At 42.5% G+C, this 12,161-nt stretch overlaps 1 protein-coding gene across 1 annotated transcript in view; it reads right to left on the bottom strand.

Moving 5' to 3' along the window:
• HTR2C (5-hydroxytryptamine receptor 2C) overlaps positions 1-11,957 on the bottom strand; it is a 103,149-nt gene extending 91,192 nt beyond the window's left edge. Inside the window, exons 1-2 of the mRNA XM_055818115.1 lie at positions 11,666-11,957; positions 3,718-4,117 (exon numbers count right to left, since the gene is read on the bottom strand). The gene's annotated coding sequence lies outside the window, so the exon portion shown is untranslated. The remainder of the gene's footprint in view (positions 1-3,717; positions 4,118-11,665) is intronic.
• Positions 11,958-12,161: the final 204 nt, after the last annotated feature.

Below are 12,161 nucleotides of genomic sequence, written 5' to 3'. Positions count from 1 at the left end.
GCTTAGGCTTGGCTTCAGAGCAAACCAGGAATAGGACATGGGTGATTTTATGACAGGGATGTTTTGAAATCAAGGAAATGAACTACTTTTTTTTTTTTTTTTTTTTTTCCCAAATCATCACCCTACATCTGTATTTGAATCCACAAATGGTTCCTGATAGAATAACATGTTGATTAAGTCATCAAACAAAACACTCTCTGGCACTGGTAGCAGCAAGGCAGCAGCTGTTTCTAAGAGCAATTGTACGTCAAGTGAAAAAGCTGGCAAGCTTCAAGTTAACATTTAGCTACCTGACCAAGTTATCTTTTTCAGTAGCAAGAAACGTGGAGTCAGCAGGAATTTTTCTACCCAAAGTACACAGAAGGAAAGGAACCTCTGCCTTTCATTATTTAATATACTTGATGCAACCCTTATGTTCACAATCTGTAGCTACACTGAGAAACATAAGCGATCCAAAACCTCCAAGGACCTTAATCATTACAGAACATGCAGGAGGAACTTGTTGACAACCACCGCAGCAATTTAAATCTGCTGGCACTTTCAGAGACAAATAGCTCTGTATAAAATCCAGCTGGAGGTTGCTTTGCCTCCTCTTGGTCTCTGAACACTGACATCAGGACATCCTAACCTGGGTTATCAGCAGGGCAGCTGGTAAATCCTTCAGGTGATCGCAGGGAGCACACTAGTATATTAGCGGGGCTTTTTCCCTCCTGAAAGAAGCACAAAGCAATTCTACTGCAGCCATCACAGGGAGAAATGCTCCCCGAGAAACAACCTGTGTGGTTCTTTCACAGTGGTTTTAATGCTAGACAGCAACCACGGATTTTTTTCTGGAAATAGTTACCCTCTCCAAAATTACAAATCTCCACTATCAAATTGTACAAGCAATAATGGGTCGGTGCTGTTAAGGGTTTTTTTGTTTCTCCACTAGAAAGTTATTTTCTCATTAATTTTTAGGCAAATTATAACAAAATAATCCCACCCCTGCCAGGAGAGGAAAACAAAATGTTTTCCTTGAGCAGAACTTGCAGAACAGCCTCTGCATCCTCTTTAATGCCATTTCTGGAATAAACATCTTTTTAAAGTTTGTTCTTTGATAGACTTGTCCGAATACTAGAAATTTCTCAAACAACAAGGTAAGAGTCTGCCTTTTGAAACACTCACAGGTTTCCTTTGCTGCCAATGCCAGCCCACCCATCACTGATTCTTGTCCTACCTGTTCTTGAGAAGTCTCTCTTAAAATAAACTCTGGGCACCTGGAACTGCTGCTCCCCAAATCTCTACAGAGTCAAGGACCCATTGACAGAACTAGTAACGAGGCAAAGAGCTGGGGCAAAAAACATCCCATCAAAAAAAACCTGCATCAGAGGAGGTGCTGCTGCAGTCTGAGGCTTCACAAGTCTCCCATCACCAGTGAGACCCCCCTGGGGTCCTGCCCTTCTGTGCAGACCTCTTGTCTCCTTGCTACCTGTCACAGCATTGCTCAAAACTTCCCCTAAGATTGGTACCTACCAGTTTTGTAGATTGTAAACTTCAAAACAGTTTTCTAGATTTTAAGGGACAAGGGTAGTGCATTGAAAATCAAAAGGCTTAAAGACAAGACTATGAAAGGGAGATAAACCATCTTTGCTATAATTTTTTAGATTAAGTCTATAGGAGCTTTTATGAAGCTAGTGAAAATCTTCTAGATTAAGCTTTAGGGCTCATCAATTTAAAATTATTTTCTTTCTGCTTCCTCCTCACTAATATTGCTCAAAAAACAATGCTGAAAAATACCTGCCAGCAATGTAATCCAGCCTGTGAAAGGCACCAGAAAGGCTTCTATGCTTACAAGCAACAGCACAGCTCCTCAAGGCACTTCACTTCTGCTCCTTATCATATTTTTCCATGTTTTTAATTTAAATTCTCAGAAGCCTTTACCACTTGAAAACAAGATGGTAAATCATTAGATCTGATATGTGCGCTGGGCTTGGACTGCCTCACTGTGAACTACAGGAAAAAGTGGTACCTTGAGAGTCCCCAAGTTTAAAACAAGGGAACCAGTGTTCATGTCCCCCTACTCCCAGCTTTGAGGGAAGATCTGCCGGTCTCTTTTCCCACACAGCAGTCCTCAGCAACCAAGTCAGGAGAGCAGAAGTTTGCCCTGAACAACACGTAACTGTTGCAGGATAGCAGTGAGCATCTCACCAGCACAGCTACAGGAGCTCAATCCTTACCCTAATACTTAGGCTTTCAAAATATTATAAACAACTGATCATCAAAACAAAAGCAAAGCTGAAAACCCTTGAGATTAACATTGCAGCTATGAGCCAGCCTAACCCTTCCACTTTGCTTTCATGCAGTATTTCACCCCAAATTCTGCGTTTGCCAGTAGTAAACCTTTCAAAACAGAAAGCAGTATTGTTTGGGTTTGTGCAATACCCAGCACCATGGGACACTGATGGTTGGAAGGTCCAGAACTGCACTGTTCCATGTGTGTTCAAAAACACAAATAAGTATTTTCTCACTTGCAAACAGAATGAGGAAAAACTGTAAATGCCTGGAGTTTGAGATTAGATAAAGTTCTAAGAGTCACTATACATCTCTATTTAGCAGAATGCACAGAAACACTGATCCACTGATATTTTATGAAAGTGAGAAGCTTCTGTGTTTGGGTGAGATTACCTAGAACCCACACACCTGGAGGGCAGGGCAGGAGACCAGTGCCATCCCATCAGCACTGGTGTGTTCCCAGAGGCACCCACAACCTGGCTGGCAGGCAAGTGGGTACAGACAAACACACGCTTATGTGGCCCCTTCGTACAAGAGAGCAGAGAGCTGGGTCTTTCCCTGCTCCACAGGGAGGTTGTACAGAGTTGGGAAGGCAACGTTAGCTGCCCTGCCAGCAGCACAGTGCAACGGTTTTAGCTTTATTATTAACTTAGCAATAGTTACATCGGTCTGCAGGAAAACACTCAGAAAGATGTCTCTGCTCAATGGCCAGCTCTGCACTGTCAATCTCAAATTACAACACATTTCTAATGCAGAATCATGGAAGAGGAGGCAAAACCAGCTCAGTCCAGTAGTCACAGGGAAGAAGAAATGCTGGCAATAATGGAAAGGCATCATCAGTATTATTGTGATAAAACGTTTGTAATTACTACACTGGCAATTTTTCCAAATGGGTTGGCTTAGACACAGGTCTCTTGCACTGATTACTAAATTATTTTCTTTAAAAGGTCTAAGTGGTTTGTTTTCCAGATGAATAGCCTGAAGCCGCTTGTTTCAGAGCTTTAGTCCCCTGAGAATCACCTTCGACAGTAAAGAAATGAGACAGATGAACACTAAGCAATTCTGTGTATGAACCCAGCAGAGGTTTGGCTGATGAAAACACTTTAGGTAAAGTACCTTTCAATTTAAAATACAGAGATGGACTGGGGCTAGTTAAAAGTTACGAGAAATCAGAGGCAGTATTTGCTAACAAAGCATTTTAAACCAAGTAAACTTTCCTAAATCGAATCTTGGCTTCACCACATCTCACCTCTTCTGGGAGAGCTGCCTCGCCAGGCAAAGTAAGGGCAGTGGGTCGGCACTGACACTTTCCCAGTCCAGCCAACCCAGCCACTGCCGGACTTCTGGCATGCCCTCTCCGCCTTGCCTGCCCACAAGGACAAGCATTTTTTTTTTATCTGAACATACAGTGATACATTTGCCCAGCATTTACTGATCAACACTTACTTTTTTCTTGACAGAGAGCAGCCGTGCTCAGGGAGGAAAGCTCTTTGCAGCCGCCTGCACATCTGGTGCGTGGTGACACAGTGCTGCTGGCAGGGACCGAAGCAGGGATAGTATCTCACTCTCACATAGTACCACCTAGGTGCAGGTTTCCATCAACCTTTGCTAACATGGAAAAGGTCCCAGGTAGCACAGTGGGGGACAGCAAAGTTCAGCCCCTCTGGTAGTTGCTCCAAAGGTCTGAGGCCGGTGTATGGTGACGAGCTGGAAAAGTTTGCTCCATCTGTGACTCAGGATCTTACCAGCATGCCTTCAGTGGGCTCTTTTCAAAGCATTCTGCACCTGTGGCTGGCACAGAGCTGAACAGCTCACCAGGAGGGAGACTCAGACACACCAGGGAGACCTTTGGGGAGAAAGAGAGAGAGGGAAAGAGAGGGAAGAATGAAGAACGGTGTTCATCCTTGAAATTTAAATCTATCTGTGGCTTCTACACAATACATTTCAAACATCAACATTAACTTAGTCCATTAGATAAAATCCTATTAATCAGATGATTTGATCAGCTGTGGCTTACTCAGAATTTGTTCTGATTTTAGTATTTTATCAGCAAACATAGTTCTGGGTAATTCAAACCTCACAACACCAAGCAAAAATTGCCTATAATTAACAGCTTCAAATACAAGCAGCTTTTGTCACACAAGCGCCAGCAAGAGCTCACACCACTCTTCACCTTTACTTCTCTATTGTCTGGTTTACATCTGAATTTCTTCTCCAGGTTTAACTGACGCAAGCTCATGCTCATTCAAATTGCTCCTCTGCAAACATGACAAATGAGCTCCAGCCAAAATTTTTCAGCAGTCAGACCCCTAAGCATTAACTTTGGTAATTAAAGTAACGTATCTGACAAATTAGCAGAAGGGAATATACTGGCATATATCTGTGTGACATGAAGAATTTCTGCCTTCTGCAGTCACCAGTGGACTATCAAAGCCAGTACAGCATGACACATGATGTTGCAGCATCCCTGGGCTAGAAAAGTAAGTAATCTGAGTCACCCACAAACAGAAACAAATTTGAAGGGTCATAAAAAAGGCTACTAGACCTCACAATTTTAAATAAATACATTAATTAAAACCCCTATGAATCAGCAGAGTTGAATTTTGCTGCAGTAGTATCACACGGCTTTGGAAACTGCCCTTCAGTAATCCAACCAAAACTTGGCACGTTTTCATCTCTGCTTATTCTCCCTGGTTATGTCTATGGCATCAATAGACACCCATCTGAAACATCAGAAAAATGAAAAACAGGATGGAGGGATTCAAAAGAAACAAATACTAGTATCTAGCTTTCATCCTGTTCTTTTCATTCATGAATCTCAAACTCATTTATCCAAGATAGTGAATAGTCTCCTATTGCAAGCATGAATTGTAGACATGAGCCACTACATGTATCATGGAAGACAGCATGGCTGGCAGGGGGAGACAGTCCAGCATGGAGCCCAGGCCAGGGAAGAGCATGACAGTTTGAGGAACTAAACAGCTCTTGCTTCAAAACATTCACTGCAGCACAGTCTCAGAAAACAAAACGACAGAATTCAACAGTGCACCCTATACACTCACACAGAGCCTACAGCTTCAAAACAGCACCAGCCGAGGCTCATTCTGCTCGAGGCTGTACAGGCATCCAAGCAAGATGGAAATCTCTGCCCAAGAGTTTCCTGTGGGTATCTAACACAATGCAGAAGTGCTAAATGAGTGGGAAGGAGGAGGAGAAGCAGCAGCAGCACAAAGAAGGTCGTTAGCAAATGCATGTTGGTTGGTGTCTGTGCCACCAAACCTGCCCCAAAGCAGGATCGGCACAGAAAGAAGAGCATAGTGAAGAACTGACATCTATAAGCCTGGAAAACAGGAAAGGTATTGAATGTAACTGATCTCAGCTGAACTACAGACCTACTGTCATGTCAATATACAGAATACCAACCCATCAGTGCTTTTGGAAGAGAGGAGAAAGCCAGTCATGAGGCACAGGAGACTTGCACAGTGTGTTCTCGTATAACAGGATGGTGTGGTGGAACAGCCATTGCAAGTTCTTGGCTCTGCATCACTGCCTGTTTCTAAGCACCACAAAACCTGTGTTTAAAAAGTCCTTTTCCAACAAAAGTGACTCTGAACTGGCAATTCTTTTACCAGGCCACCCTACAAATACAACGTAATTTATACTGCATACAGATCACAAATCCCAGTGAGGACTTTGCTGCGCCACTAGTTTGAGGTCAAAGGCACCCACCTTGGTGACCATTGTGGTATGCGATAGCTACCAGGATCAGCCCAGGAACAGAGACCAGACTGCAGCAGCTGCTTTGAGGTTAATATTAGTGACAAGCCCCCAGCCTTCAACATCAGCATTGCACAATGCCTCCTCTCGCATCTTTTATAAAATGACCTTTCAGGAATGCAATTTTCAAAGTCACTAGCCTTGCTGGTTACACAAAGCTAGGGGAAACAGAACTTCCACTGATTGGAATAGATCAGATTTATGGACTAACAAGACAGATGATGTGGTGAAGCAAGGATAAAATATAATGAGGCCAAGAAAAAAATTAAACACATGCTATATTCCAACTTAAACAGCAGCGTACAAAGACAGGAAATACAATCTAAAACAGTTCACGTAACATTTTGTAGCATTACAAAGGAGAACCAGAAAGGCAAAGATCCTGCATGTCTTACAGACTTCACAACACAGAGTAAAAACCAGTGGAAGACTGTAAGGCAAGTTAAGAGCTACTGATGAAGCGTCTGTATGAAAGGCACAAGGAGCCTTTCAACCTCAGGAGCACTTGTTGCCACACCGAAAAAATGTCAGATGTTGCCAAACAGATTTCCAGAAGGTTCAAACCCAATCCTGAAAACTTCACGGATATCAAAACTGGGATAATCACGTGCTTCAGCGTTATAAAAATCAAGTGGATTGACATCTTGGTATGTTTTAATCTCTCTTTGGTTCGCTATATGTTTTTTGCAGTTGTGTTCAGGATGACGGGAAGAACTGCAGCTTCCAGAGAGTGAAGAGAAGATACAAGATTTTAAAATACTGTCAGAAGTAACAAATTTTTTCTAAACTGTCCCTTTTACTTGACAGCACTCATTTTTAAATACCCTCTGTACAGACAATATTATAAAATATTTCTTCAAACACAGCAACTTATTAGGTGTATTCCTGACTAGTTTCTTAATTGGGCTCAGAAGTAAAATTACCATTCAGATGTTAGCAGTTTCACTGTTCGATGTCTAATCTATTTTGAAAGCTTAAACAAATTCTATAAATATTTAAATTAAATATAATCTGCATTTGCTTAGTGATTTTAATTAAGAATTAAGTTGCTGCTCCCCTGAAATGTATAAATGTTTAAAGCCAGTGCAGTAGCAGGATAACGTCTAGGCATTTAAGATTCTGTATCATTATTAATACATTTTTCAGTGTTCTGCTGACTGAGTTTAGCACTGGAGTTGAGTTGCTACACTAGTCAAAATCATCTTTTAAATAACCAAAAAACCCTAAAAAAAATAAAATATGAAAACTTAAATCAGTTTTGAACTACTGTGACTGAGACACAAAACAGGGTTTTACCCATTTTTTTCCATTTTTATTTCTATTTTAAGCCCACTTTCTCCAGACCTTCCTTCCACAGGCAGAACCCTGAGCCTATGACTTTGAGCCCACTGGATTTCTTCTTGGTCTGACGAAGGAGCCTCGCAGAGATCTATTTATATGGCTTTAGGAAGAAAAGCCACCTCTGCTGACTTCACACTATGCTTTTACAAGTGAGCTACAATCCTGTTTAAGACAAATATTTATTCCTTGAGTGAGGGTACGATATCTGAATGGACTCCCCTGGTACTAAGTAAATCCAAGACCACTGAAGGGTAGCCCGTCCACCTTGGAGCATGTCGCTGGCACATTGAAGCCATGCCAGGGATGCTCATTTCAGAGCATTGTCCTCAACATGCGTGTGTACGCAGGAGGCAGAAACGTCACGGTTAATGAATGGGGCTTCACCGGAGAGCACTGCAAGCTACAGGTTGTGTGTGGGAAACAGCCCGAGGAGACACGTGCTGAAGCCGGCGTGCAGCTGTCCGCACTGCGACAGGCGACCCTGCGGAACGGCACCATCAGGCTGAATGCACCCTGGGCAGCTCCTGCGGGTTGCGGGATATGGCAAACGCCTGCCGAGGAACCGCAGGAAGGAAAAGCCTTATACTCGGCATTTCCGACCCTACTGCAAATGCCGCAGAAAAGGCCTCCCATCACAAACATGACTGAGTAGGAAAAAAAATACAGAAAAGTTGCAAGATACTGGGTAGCAACAAATTAGATGCCTAAAGTCCAGGACTGAGAACAAAACCATTACAGATACTTAATTAGAAAAGTAGCTATTAAAGTAGACTGGAGTTGTTTAATACTTTGTCAGTGAACTAATGTAATTAACTGTTGGACAGAAATGGGGACAAAACAGTGGTTACAGGTCTTGGAAAGAAGTAGAAAAAGAATGAACTGCAAAGGTCATAAATCTCAGATTCAACCGCCAGCCTTTTTCTCTCTTAGTCCACAAACAATTAAAGTATTTCTTCCATTTGTTCTAATCTTTGAAAGTACGACTGTGTAGACTGCAGTTGCATTTTGACAACAGTATAGACACTACACTGGACAACTTTTTCTCTGCATGGCTCTGCACATTGGTTTGAGGGAGACAGCCAGAGGCGGGGGACAGGTTATGCCTGTCCCTTACCCCAGACCTGCTTAAACCAGACTGAACTGGGAACCAGCAAATAAAACCTCCAAAACCAGAATGAAAGAATATTTAAACCCAATTTCAGTAATACTGACTGTTACTAACTAAAGCGAAAGAACATTATTATTTTACAGACAGTGGCTTTCAGTTTTCCTTTGAAGGGCTTCATGGTGTGTAAGAAGATAGCCATGTACCTCCGGAGGCCTGATTTAAAACCTCTAATTCGTAATCAACAGCATACTTGGTGATCTAGAAAAAAACAACTCATCACAAAAACAACTCAACACTCTACAACAGAGCAATTCCCACACACACATTCATAGAAGGGCAGAAGATTAACTGTCATTTTGATCTCTTGATGAGAAAGGGCACAATTTCGACACAGAACTGCATTTTCTCTGGGCGACAGTAAGCAACTCAGACTAGCACAGACCAAGACAGTGTTTGCAACCTGCCATCCACCTAACTTCAATCTGTTATAGCTATTCAACCGGTGATATCCAAAGTCCCAAGGTATGAACACATCTCAGTATCCTCATTAAAAAGTCAGCATGGGCAATTTTGGAGACATGTATTTTATAGAACACTTTTATAAAAGAAAATTAAATACATTAGAAAAGAGCAAAGAGTGAATGATTACATTTTTGCACAGTCAGAAAAAGTAGGCAATAACATTCTCCATGACACTCGAATTTTTTTTTCATCCCACAAAAGTTGGCCACTGGCTGGAATTAAACTGGGTGCAAAGTGGGAGGTTCCCTGGCACCAAGGTAGGGTACGTGTTAACCTCACAGCCACACATGGCTTCAGCTTTGCCCTCTGTCATTTTCCTTTTTACTGCAGTCCTTTGCACCGAAAACGAGACAGACGCAAGCATCGCCTTTCGCTCTGTCCCTCAGACCCTTCTCTGACATTATCTCCAATTAGTATCCTGTTTGTTATCCAATATATCACTCATAATAGTTTCAGTGCAACCAACCAGTTCCTCCCCAAATGAAAGGAAGGTTAATGATGTTTTCTGCTACTGTTACTATATGCTTTGCATAAGAAAGGGAATGGATTTCTTAAATAACAGGAGACAACGTTCCTTTCCTGCAATGCCTTAGAGCAGAAGACATCCTTTCTTCAGCAGTAAGGATCAGCTGGACTGCCCACATTTTACCAGGTCAGGAGTTGCTTTCTGCCCTGGATGCACAAGTACCCTGTGGCCAACAGAGAAGTGGCCCAAGTGGCTTTAGTCTGGATTTTTTTTCTGTAACAGAGCAAAACATTGTCCCTTGAAAAGACAGAACAAAATCCACTAGTGACAAAGCTATTTGCATTGGTGCATTGCCAGGGTTGTTTTCTCCCTTCCCCTAGACCAGATACGCAGCTCAGCGCCTCAGCCCATGAACCACACACTACCCCCAGCCCTGGGATCAGGGTGGGTGAAGGGGAGATGCTGCTCTGGAGTCAGGAAGGATGAGAGCAGCATCAGCTCCCTGCTCCACCTCCAAAGCAATGCATGCTAAACTCAACTTGGGCATTTAAAAAGCAGAAAACATTAGAAGGAACACTACACAAAGCAGAAGCATGATATAAACCTGAGTCCAACCTAGGAGACACTGACTGCAGCCAAAATATTTTCATTTAAGTAACTGATGTTAACCCTGTTGTATAATCCCAGTTATCTATTAAATTCTCCCAAAGAGAAAGTCTGACTCTGATTGCCTGGTAACAGTTAGCACTGGTTGTGTCATTACAGTAACTTCAAATTTTTTTCCATTAATAGTACACCATGGTTAGCAACTGTACTTTCTCCTGATTTTTACATTTCTTATTTATTAGATGATGAATTTTACCTGCAATTTGTGTCAAACTGCCTTTTCCTCAAAGCTGGAATTCAATTAACAATACAGGGGAAAAAAGTATTTTAATAGGTGCATTGGCTACAAAAGAAAACATCAAACATGACTTGCATTTAAATCAGTCATCATATGAAGAAAATTATCTCCATAATTAGTGACTTGAGGCAGTTGTTGGTGATCACAATACAAAGGGCTAGAAGAGACCACACCTCACCTACACCTTTGCCTAAGAAAGGATTGTTGACAGCTGCTTTTCTGAGCTAAAACTGTTTGCAATTAAGCAGTTCCATGTGTTTATCCAGAGAATTTCCTGGATTGTAGCTTTCTCGTCTAAATGCTTAAATATTGGGTTTATGTAAATTTAAGCTATTATGGTGGGTTTAAATTGTAATATAGAAATGATGAGATATCATTTTAATTCTGAAGGGGATTATTTCAAACAGAAATATCAGATCTAAGTTAAAAAGACCAAAAAACCCACGAAACCCCAAAACCAACCAAACAACAACAAAAAAAACAAAACCAAAAAAAACCCCCACACTTCATGTCCCCTGGAGACAGAGCTGATCTGAAGGAATCTATCAAGAATGAGCACAGGCAGATCCAAAAACTTAATCTTCAATGGCCCTGAAGCAGATGGGGCAAGAAACACAGTCCAGCACCCCCACACAACAAATTCAGAGAAGCAAAGGGGTCTTATCCAAAATAGGAGGCAGCACCTGGGTTGAGCAGGATGTCAGGCACATCTCAGCTCATCACCAGGCTCAAACATCCACTCCTTCAGTCTTTGTTCTTCACTGAATCCCACTGACCCACTTGTTAAAGTGGGAAAACTCTCCTCATGCTATTTGCCCTGGTGATTTTACCACAGTAGTTTTGCTCAGCATCACAAACGTGACCCATGCTGGTCTCAGGAGGGTGCAGGTGTTCAGCAAGGCTCATCCACACACACCAGGATGCCATCTTTCTGGCTTGCAGGGAAGCCCAGGAGAGAGCTGCTCGTGGCCCCATCCAGCAAAGCATCTCCCCCTGCTCAGGTCTGAGCACATGAACCACCCCACACACCTGCGGGCAGGCTCAGCCCCACACCCAACTGAACCCTGCGGCAAAGACCGTCTGCGAGCCCAGCTCCCTGGTGCTATGGCCATAGCGCAGGCAGCTGCAGTCCTGCAAGGTCTGGCTTAAGCTTCGAGCTTCAATTCAAACAGAAATTAATTCAGGGAAGCCCTTAAAGATCCCTCTTGGCTTTAGGATCTCTTAAAGCAAGCGTAAATCGCTAGTGTTTTGTCCTGGCGCCAGGCTTTATACTTACTTTATGTTACCACGAACGACTGCCAAAAGGGAAGAGCGAAGAGCTCGGGTCCATTAGCCATACTTTATTTTTTCACGACCTTCCCAGAAGCCATTGCCCACATTGTTCTGATGCATCTTTGCAGTCCTCATCCAAGCCACTGAAAACCCTTTACTACAGCTCTGGGATATCTGCAGCTTTTAAACCTGGCCCACAGCAGTACAGCAGCAAAAAGAGCCGAACCTCCAAACACTATCGCTGGCAAGAACACATTCCATGTCAGCTTGCTTTTTTCTTCCCAGAATGACAGGCACTGTCCAAGCTGCAGACACCACATAATGTACCACTTCTGAATATATGCAAAACGAAGGAAGCGGCATTTCTATCAGCAGGAAACATTTGGGTCAAATTTAAGACAACTCTTTAGGACTGATGAAGTGTACTTACCCTAAGTGTTCATAGTCACAAGTCTAATTTTTCCCACCACCTAAAAGTTACTGAGCCATTTCTACTAAAA

This window comes from Falco peregrinus, chromosome 13 (genome assembly GCF_023634155.1).
Source record: "Falco peregrinus isolate bFalPer1 chromosome 13, bFalPer1.pri, whole genome shotgun sequence".
Taxonomy (NCBI): domain Eukaryota; kingdom Metazoa; phylum Chordata; class Aves; order Falconiformes; family Falconidae; genus Falco; species Falco peregrinus.
Note: the sequence above shows the minus strand (reverse complement) of the source record. Positions and strands in the feature narration are given on the sequence as shown.